The 9,743-nt window shown below is 40.8% G+C and overlaps 1 protein-coding gene across 3 annotated transcripts in view; it reads right to left on the bottom strand.

Annotated features, from left to right (window-relative positions):
- ATP8A2 (ATPase phospholipid transporting 8A2) overlaps positions 1-9,743 on the bottom strand; it is a 320,936-nt gene that overhangs the window by 284,777 nt on the left and 26,416 nt on the right. The window contains exon 3 of one of the 3 annotated variants that reach the window (XM_042014087.1): positions 585-656. The exons of the other annotated variants lie outside the window; for them this stretch is intronic. The gene's annotated coding sequence lies outside the window, so the exon portion shown is untranslated. The remainder of the gene's footprint in view (positions 1-584; positions 657-9,743) is intronic. 3 annotated transcript variants of the gene reach the window in all.

Here is a 9,743-nt window from a genome sequence, read left to right as displayed (position 1 = left end):
GGGATGGGCCGAGCCCCGCCCCGGGAGCGCCGCCCCCGCTCCCGCCTGTGCCAGCGCCGCTCCCGCCGGGCGGCCCCCCCGCGCCCCGTGTCCCCCGCCTCCCAGCCTCCTCGGCTCCCGTGGGAGGGAGGCAGCCAGCATCCCCCGCACCGCCGCGGGCTCCGGGTCCGCCCGGCTCCTTGCCGCTGCCCGCCCGCGCGCAGCGCATCCCGAGCGGCCGAGCCCAAACCCGCGTTCAGGGAGCAGCGCGGCATCCCCGCCACAGCTCGCCCAGACCCCCCACGGCGGAACGAGCTGCCTTCCCCCCGCCCCAGGCACCGTGCGGGGGAGGCTACGGTCGGGCGGCTGGGGAGTCTGTCCCTAAAGCTAAGGCTCAGACTGAACTGATAAAAAATACTGTCTTGCTTTACACGTGCAGCTTCAAAGCTTTGACTTTAAGCGGCAGAAACGTAAAGTAATTTTCATCTCCCCCTGGTCTGGAGTGAATTGAGTTTTATAAGCATTGTTTACCTTTACATTAAAAGAATGGAAAAACATAAGGGAAAGGAGCTAGCTATTTCCTCTGTCAAGCCTCAAAACATTACCAAAGTTGTGGAGACAGATTTATTGCTTTCCCCTTCTCTTCTGAGCCATGGAGATACTTTAAGTTAGTTGAGCTGTAAATATATTAGATAAGAATTTATCAGTTTAATAAATAAGCCATGGATTTACAAGCTAACACAGGTAGCTCTAGACAAGAGCAAGATAACTTGTTTCATAAGAATGTAGTAAGATGTTATCTTAGCATTATTTGAGAACTTCATTCAAAGGTTAACAGAAGCAATAAACTTTACTGTAAAGCAATAAAACTACTGTAAAGCCAAATCTATTTCTGAATTCTGTATGAAGCTAAGATGCTGCTGCAACAAGCTGATCTGATCAGACAGTGGCTAAAACGGACTCCTGCAATGAATAGGAGAGGCCCCTGGAATTACATCCTCTTTAACTAAAGTTTGAAGGAAAATTTTCAGTCCTATACAACCTTAGCATATCGAACTTGTACTGTGTGAAAACTTGTCCTATTTAAAATAATATACTTTTAAGCTAACATCCTCCTCATCCCAGACTTTCCCAATGCTTGGTTCTGTATTGCCGGTGCAAACAGGCTCGGTATTCTCCAGGCGTCAGCCACTGGAGGGCAACGTTACCCATTCCTCTTACACCGCGGTCATGCACACAACCTTTGCAGGGCCAATAAAGCCGATGTAATTAACAGACTGATGTGCTTTCAACAGCACCACCTCTTGCCCGAGGCAAGTGTTGCATACTGTGAAGTCATACTTCGGAAACATTAAGCTGATTTGTAAGTTCGAGGCTAATTAATTGATTTTCTTTTATTTCAGTTGATACCACTTCAGACAGCAAAAATATGCCAACTTGATCACTTTTACTTTGTGAAAAGAGACAAATTCAGAAAGTGAAATATGAAGACTACACACTGTGCAAGGCTATGCCATTATGATACTATATTAGGTTACTCAGCCTGAAGAAGCTTGCCATGACACAGAAGACCACTCAGCCTTGCTGAGTGGATGTTTTCCCCTTCAGAAAAACAGAACTAAATGCACTACTGGATGTTTGTTATCCTTTCCCATTGATTTCATGTTGTGTAACTGCAAAGGAGATCAAACAACAATACTCTTAAGAGCATTAAGTGCAAGGAAGCAGCTTTCATCAGTTTTCCTAATCAAGTGCCAGAACACAAGTGCAATTATTCTAGAACAAACATGCTGTAAATATTGTTGTTTTTTTCCAGAGACCTTATTTATTTGGGGGTTTTTTCATAACTTCCTCTGATGCTTGAAATCCTCTTGCTGACTAGTTTTCCTTGCTGCAAAGTATTATGAAGCTGTCCCACAACTTTAAGGATTAACTGAGTCAATACAGCTGATAAAGTTCAGAGGTATTTAGGTTTAATTAATGTACTATACTTTTGGCTGCTCTCTCCAAGACAGGTGCCTCAAGGACAATTTGTCTCGTTCTCTAGATGCACTGAAATATTCTGAAAGCAGACTTACAAGTGTGTAGAAACAGCTGTAATAAGGTTTTGGGTTTTGAAAGTGGCCCAAGTCAGCTGCTTCAACTCTTAGTGGAGTAAGACTCATTTTGGAAGATTATCCAATAATCCTGCCCATCAGGAATGCCTTCCACCTCCCTCCCCTGTTACTAAGCAGATCACATCAAAAAGCCTGCAGATAGCGGTCTTTACTACTGGCTGTAGATCCTCTCCCTTCCCTACATTTCCAAAAAAGTTAAGGAGCTCTAAGCTTCTGAGGGCCTCCTGGTGGGCAGCAGTCCTAGGGGTTACACCCCCTTCAGAAGCATCCGCCCCAAGGACACCTGGCCACATGCAGACCCATCACTTCAGCCATGCAAAAGCAACTTCACCTCTGTTTCTTGTTTCAGAAAGACTGTGGATAAACACAGCAGAGCTGACCACCTCAAACAGTTGTGGAACTTGAAACAGAAAGCTCAGCAGCTCTTATTCACAGTAGTGTTTCCTTCCCTGCACCCAGAGGAATTAGACTCATTGACTTCACTTTAGGGCATGTGAACTTTTCACTCTCTCCACAAGACTTGCACCTTTCCTGTTATTCACCCAAGGACTTAAAACACTGCTAGGCAATTTATTTTGCATAAAAGTATTCGTGCTTCAATTAGTAGTATTAATAACAGACCACTGCATCTCATAGCCTCTTCATTTAGTGTGTTTAGCTACATCAGATTTTGAATGTCCTAATCACATTGATCTTAAGTCTGCATCACAGAATTGTTTAGGTTGGAAAAGACCTGTAAGATCCTTGAGTCCAACCACGAACCCAGCACTGCCAAGTCCACCGCTAAACCATGTTCCAAAGCACATCTACCTGCTTCTTAAGCATCTTCAAGGATGATAACTCAACTACTTAGATCCTTGTGGAATTTAAACGTTGTCCAATACACCTTGCTTCAATTCTGAGGCATGATACACTTTCTGCAGGAGTTTAATACTGTCTCCCACTGTGCTGCACAAATTCAATGAGTCAGACTTGAGTTATAAACTCCCTTATAAAAAGCCCATTCATTTCTTCAAGGCTCTTACTTCACACTTTTTAACGAGGTTTCTTCTAAAAAAAGATGGAATTAAAACTTGACAAAAAAAGAGATTTTATAGCTTTCTCTCATCATTAAGAGAAACCCGACTTGATGCCCTGAAAAATTCACATGGCATTTATTATCACTTGAAAAGCAATGAATTATGGCTTAATACTCTTACATCACTGGGCCTACAAATAGGACATTTTTCCATGTGTATCTGTCTCCTTAATGTCTGCTCAGTAACAGTCATAGCTCCTGTATGATTGAGTAAATAAAGTGTTGTGAATTCTGTAGTGTTTTGAAAGATGAGTCACTCGGGATGCTTGTCAACTGTCAGAAGTCACAAGAGAACTCGTGCTGAAGTTTTATCACTTTTCTCTTAAGTAGATTAGCCAGCTAGTTACTACTTCTAGCTTGGGGATGTGCTTGGTTGCTCTAACATGTGCTCCACTTTTAAGAACAAGTATACAGAGCAATTAAGCCCCTCACCAAAACATCAGAACCACAATCTGTGAGAAACAGCTGGTTTGTACAGGAGAAGTTCACCGAAGACTTCATGTCATTTAGAACTAAAGCAATGTTAAGAGGGTTTACAGCCAAGAATCATACTTCTGATTCTGCACACTGTTTGTGGGACTAGGATCTAGTACAAGAAAGAGCTAAAGTACACTAAGGTAAAGAAGCTGCCCCCACTTGAGTAGAGTTGGACTACAATCTCCAGGGATCCTCTCACCTTAAGTACTCTGTGATTCTAAGCTTAGACAAAGTTTAAGTAGCCATACAAAGTTCCCTGTATGCCCCCAACTGTACTAAGTGGCAGACATCTTTCCTCAGAGTGAAAGAGAGCCTCACCAAAAGCCTCCAAACTTTCTCATTTACAGAAAACGTGGCATTTTTGTTATTGCTTAAGCCTCAAAGAAAGAGTTATCAAAGTGAACATCTGAGAAGCTAAGAGCCATATTTAGAGAGGTGGCAGACACGTTGGGACTTTTCCTTGCACTGAAATGCAAATTTGGCTCTCAACAAGCCACCCGGATTCAGTAACACCATCACTTTCTTGGGATAATATTTTTTCACAGGATTACCATCACAGAGTACCAAAGATGACACCAAATGAGGAGTTCTGCACTTCAGAACTGTCAACAAGTTAATACATGAACAGTTACTCTGAAGCTTGACTAAACGCGCTGGTTTTACCTGAAATACATTATTTCTTGCACTATTTCCCTAGCTGCCTTCACTGTTCAACAGAAATGCAGTTGAAAGTTAATCTAGAAGCGCTTAAGGTAGGAGTTCAAAGAGGCAGAGCACAGCATGGTGCCGACAGGAGATGCAGGGTATGAACTTCCGCTACCAGGTCCTCCAAGAGAGCTTTGTTCCACAGGACAGGGATATCTTGACCTTGAGTTATAACGAGTTCATGTGAAAAAAAGCCTGATGAACAGTGTTACAGTTTTAATTTTTAAGAATTTAGAAAACTGCCACAAGGGTTCAACAGCATAACATTGTAGGCAGACACTCTGACATACTCATGCCTGAACAAAGGAAGATCTGGAAGATTTCACAGTGGAGCTTTTATTTTCTAGCTCTTCTATTATCAAAAGTTATTTGAGATACACTTCCTTCACTGTAGATATATGTCCTGCAAAGTAAGATGTCTTTAGATCATCTGCATGTAAATACCAGAATTCATAACAGCAGCAGCCTTGAAGTTAATACACAGTTGCAAAACACCTCTCAGTTCTCTCAAGAATCATGCAAGAACTGTTCTGCTTTAAGTTACTGGAAATGATGTGGCTCTTTCATTTGCTAAAGGAGAAGCAAATATGACACAGTATTCCTGCCCAAATGACGTTTACCCTAAATCTTTGGAGTAAAGCAAGTTGCATCAAGAAATGAAACTATTATTTTCTAAAAAAAGTTGTATTTAGTCAATGGTGTCTTAGGTGTGTTTTACTGCAAACTATTTCAGTTCGGTAAACAGCACCATAGATGTCACTAACATTTATCTTTCAGGAACTTGAAGCTTTCAGCAGGTACAGTTAACAAGTGTGGTACCCAATTAACTTTGATCATGAAAATATTAACAAATCCTGTCAATTTTAATAGGTAGTTATAAAGCTTTCCTCAGCTTTTCTTAAGATAGTACGCTGCAGTTTGAGGCCAACCAGAACTTCTCTTTACTACAAAACATCTTTTATACATGATAGTAACAAGTGTAGGATTTCCAAAGGAATGCAGAAGTTGAGTAGGAAAAGGAGCACAGTTAAGTACTGTACATTTTCACCTGGGACTTCACTGGCACTGAGCTTCTGAGCCAGTGGTATCTAATCAGCTTAGAGGGTTAAGAGTGCTTCTGTCTAGGATAACAAGGAGGCCATGACAAATTCTAGTGACAGAAGATGGTTATTAGCTTCAACATACCCAATACATGAGAACACATGCACAGCAACCTTCAGACTATCACCAGGGAATGCTTCTCATGCTGGGAGCAAGAGCGCTCTGTCCGTCTCCATCATTTCAGGCATTAGGAACCCTACTACTACAGGTCTTGTACACTAATAGGCTGAAGTGCTTGCTACCATGCAGCACTAGAAGTGGACAACAAATCAGTGCAGCTACTTACTGAAATGCTATTGCAGATATCTAAGTGACTACTCAGTCTGCTCAAGCTCCTCTACTTATCAGCTTGTGCTGCAAGGCACAAACAGCATTACATGCAGTCCCAAGGAAGGTATGGTTTTTCTTACAGGCTAAAGACAATATGAAACAGAAAAGCTGGAAGTAAACTCAGGTCTGACATTTTAACTGGTAGGTACATCCTCCAAGCGCTTCTATTGCAGGTTTGGATTTTCAGGGGTTCTTAGGGTTTGGGATTTTTTTCCTTTTTGGTTTTGTTTTGGTTTTTTTTTTTTAAATAGTTGCATGCAGAAAAACTGCAAGGATAGTAAGTGAGCAAAAGAACAGATTAGAGTTCTTCACACAAGATATTATTCATAAAAGTTAATCTGAATTTTTATCTGTCAACAGCTAAACTGATAGTGAAAAAACTTTGCGTTCAGCTAAAGCAACTTGACATAGCTATGGAACAGTCCTACTGTGAGTCAAACTTAGGATAGTGGGAGTTAAAGCTCTTGGATAACTCCCCTGTTCAAATCAGAACACAAAAAGACACCCATACCTTTGCAGCAGTTGTTTTAGAGATGCACAGTGAGAAAGAACAGCAATTTTATGCACAGCAGTGAAGCAGTTTTGAAGATAGGATTTTTTTTCTGTGCGAGATACAGACCAATAAACAAAGCAAGATTCAGATGAAGACAGTAGCTCCAAAAGGATATTAAGAGCAAATGAAGCTTCAGAAGCACAAGAGAAGACCGAGCAAAGGAACATTATTCTCTGGACTCCAGGATGCAAGGAAGAACTTGTCATCAATCAAGCTAACAGATATTGCACAGGAAAGTAAAGAGACACAGGTCTGTAACTTCACTCCTCCTCTTTACAGCTATGCAATGCATTGATTATCAAAATTAACAAGACTAAGAAGGCTATCATTGGACAGGAAAGTTAGCCAATGGGATAATGCTCATGGACTTCTAGCATCTCACAGTGCACTTCAAGGATCACTGCAAAGAGTGCTGCTATGAAATGGGAGCTCAGCTAAGCCAAAAGAAAAGCTTGGCTATACTGGTCAATCCAAGGAAGACCAATTTGCCAGTGGGACGTAGCTACAGAAGAACTGCAGTGTTCTAATAAATGCAGAGATACGGCATAGGTGGATCAGTAGTTCATAGATGATTGTGTTAACAGACACACAGCATCAGCAGCTCTCACTTCACTAAACTGCATACATTTATGAAAGACTTCTTATAGCCTCAGCTGATGCAAAAGCAACAGTTGAGGTTAAAGAAACTAGGAGAACCAGAACTCCATTTGCTTGGCCTTGTTCATGTGAAGCCTAAACAGGAATAGTATATGCCTTGTGAAGTTCAGTCACTTTTTTTGTGTTTATCCCAGATCTAAGCTAAATTTGACAACACTAAAAAAAGGTCTTTTTGAATAATCTTAAATTACTAACTAGAAAGTTCTTTAAGAAATTCAAAGCACAAAACACTGCTGCTTTTGAGAAGCAGACTCCAATTGTAAATGGCACTGCATGCCACAGAGACAGCTGGAGCCTGGATTTTTTTGCATATGCCCAAATTCATTTGAATGAAGCAGCTAAATGTTGTCACAAGCAAACAAAACAGATTCCTAGCAGAACATGAGAGACTTCAGAGAACTAAACAGCAGCAACCAGAATTATGCTACCTCAGGAGTTCAGCAGAAACTGTATACAAAGAAGATTCAGATGCACTGTCACACATATTTCTGCATACTTCTGGAGACAGAACAGAACTCTTACTGGGGGAAGGGATAAGAAGCAGGTCAACCCAATAAAATTCACCTACCTCTGTATGAATAACAGACATTATTCAAAGCAAAAAACCAATTGGCAGAATACTCAGATATGGGAAAGCAAAGGTGCCTAGCGTTACCTGTGGTCTAAGTTAAAGTTTCCTTGGTATATTTCTTTTTGCGTCTTGAAATGACAAAATAAAGGCCGAATGTTTCTATTCCCTCTAACAATCCTCATATGCAGCCTTGGTGAGACCACAAGAAAAATAGCACTTGGCCTAAAATAGCTCTTCTCCATCTCCCAAGTAATTTTGTACCTTCTTGCTTAACGTCAAAACCAAGCCGTTTCTGCTGATAATGCTGAACTAATAACACTGCACATGATCTATTCTTATTCTGCCTCAAGCTTCATCACCACAACTGTCAGCTAAATCCCAAGGATGAACATGTATCACTAGTAAGTAAAAAAGTTAATTCCTTTTTTCCCCCACCCCAGCTTCCAGACTAAGTTTACAAAACCATGGGGAACTAGTAATTGACACCAGTTAAAACAAGTGGTTTGTTGTCAGTTTTAAGTTCCCACATTGCACTGGCCAAAAATGGTGTTTCTAGAAGCTTCACTTTTATTCCACTCTTTCCTTCTGTTCTCCAAACTCACTTGTGTATTTGCTAGCAGTTTGTCAATGTAACTTGGACTTCAAGCAGGGGTTTTTGGTATATACAACATGTGTCTGATTTATAAGAACCAATGGCATATCTGATGCCTGAAAAAATAAATTTCAGGCAGCATATAAATTAGAACTAATAGCCTGACACAAAGTTGAATACTCAGCTTCAGCAGCTACTGCTCAACATCAGAATTTTAAATAGGCAAGTAATGCAGTTCCAGTAAGCTCAAGGAGCCTCCCAAGCTGTCACTAAAAACCCTCAAGTTCAAATCCAAACACTTCTTGTGAAACAGGTTCTTTTCAAAGCTGTTCAGACAATTTGCACTTCTCAGGCTCAGATTCAGCTCTGAGAATTGAGTTCCATATGTTTCAGGTTTCCAACAACTTTGCAGATACTATAAAGACACTAAGGCATCCAAAAAAACGTCATCAGTTTTTTCCAACCAACAGCACATGAACAAGTCCCACACGGAACAGCAGTAAGGCAGCTTTGAAGGAATTAACAGAGGCATTGGTTCAGTGAGAACTTGATATACCAGGCACCAGCATTCTCTCTTTGGGGTTACTTGGTTTTGACACTCTGGGGAACAAGGTTTCTGCCATTGGTAATGCCACATGTCACCACTTCACTGTTCTTTTCATAAATTACTATTTTTTTAAATGCTTGGATTAGCATGGCCTACCAACTGTCAGTCGAGTTCAAAACACATGTGCACATGTTAGAAAACAATGAACAAGTCTTCAGCACTTGAGACAGTGTAGAAGGCACTGGATTTAGAGCTCCACATTTAAAATAACTTAAGAATTTTCACACACAAGGCAATAGTGCACATGCAGATTCATTGGGCAAACACATGAAAATACATTGTGTCCATTGTGTGGACTTTCAGCCTCTGAGATAAAAACTTTTTAATGAAGTTTCTTTTGAATTTTCTGCTAAAAATCTTTCAATACAGAGGAAAAAACTTAAACCACAAGCCACTGCATTTGACAATGCACAACACTAATTCTACTCCCCTCCTCCAGTCTCATTATTTGCAGTTCCTGGAACGTATCAGAGATTTGACTGTTAAAACAGTTTATAAAAAGTGAACATGAGGTGGCAGAACCTACAGCTAAATTGGATTCTTATACTTCAAACAAGAATGAGAATCTTTCCTGTGAATAATTCCACTGCTCAAGGAGGATCCTAGAATTCTAGCACTTTTGTCAGCAACACCTTGGATAACCATGACTAGTAATTCCATTTGTGGGCCATGTACATAACTATCAAGTACAGCATATCTGTTGTGTGATTAGTGGAATATTTGAAAAACAGACACCAGAAATCTCCTTAGCACAACTGACAGTCACAGCTAATCCTTTGAAGAAAGCAGCTACAGCCTTCTTGCCTCACACCTTAAGGCATGTTTCCCTGTATTAATATTGGTTGAAGCTAAAAATATCTTTGGTGCATCATAATTCTGTTAGCATTCTGACACCCAAGTGCTTTTTTCCTTTCTGTAATGCATCTGTTCTAGAACAATTTATTAACAGCTTTAAGCATATCAGCTGCAAGCACAG

This window comes from Corvus kubaryi, unplaced genomic scaffold, assembly GCF_017639235.1.
Source record: "Corvus kubaryi isolate FWS band 111438036 unplaced genomic scaffold, C.kubaryi_AGA036_p1.0 split1-65, whole genome shotgun sequence".
NCBI lineage: Eukaryota > Metazoa > Chordata > Aves > Passeriformes > Corvidae > Corvus > Corvus kubaryi.
This window is presented reverse-complemented; position numbering and strand designations above follow the sequence as displayed.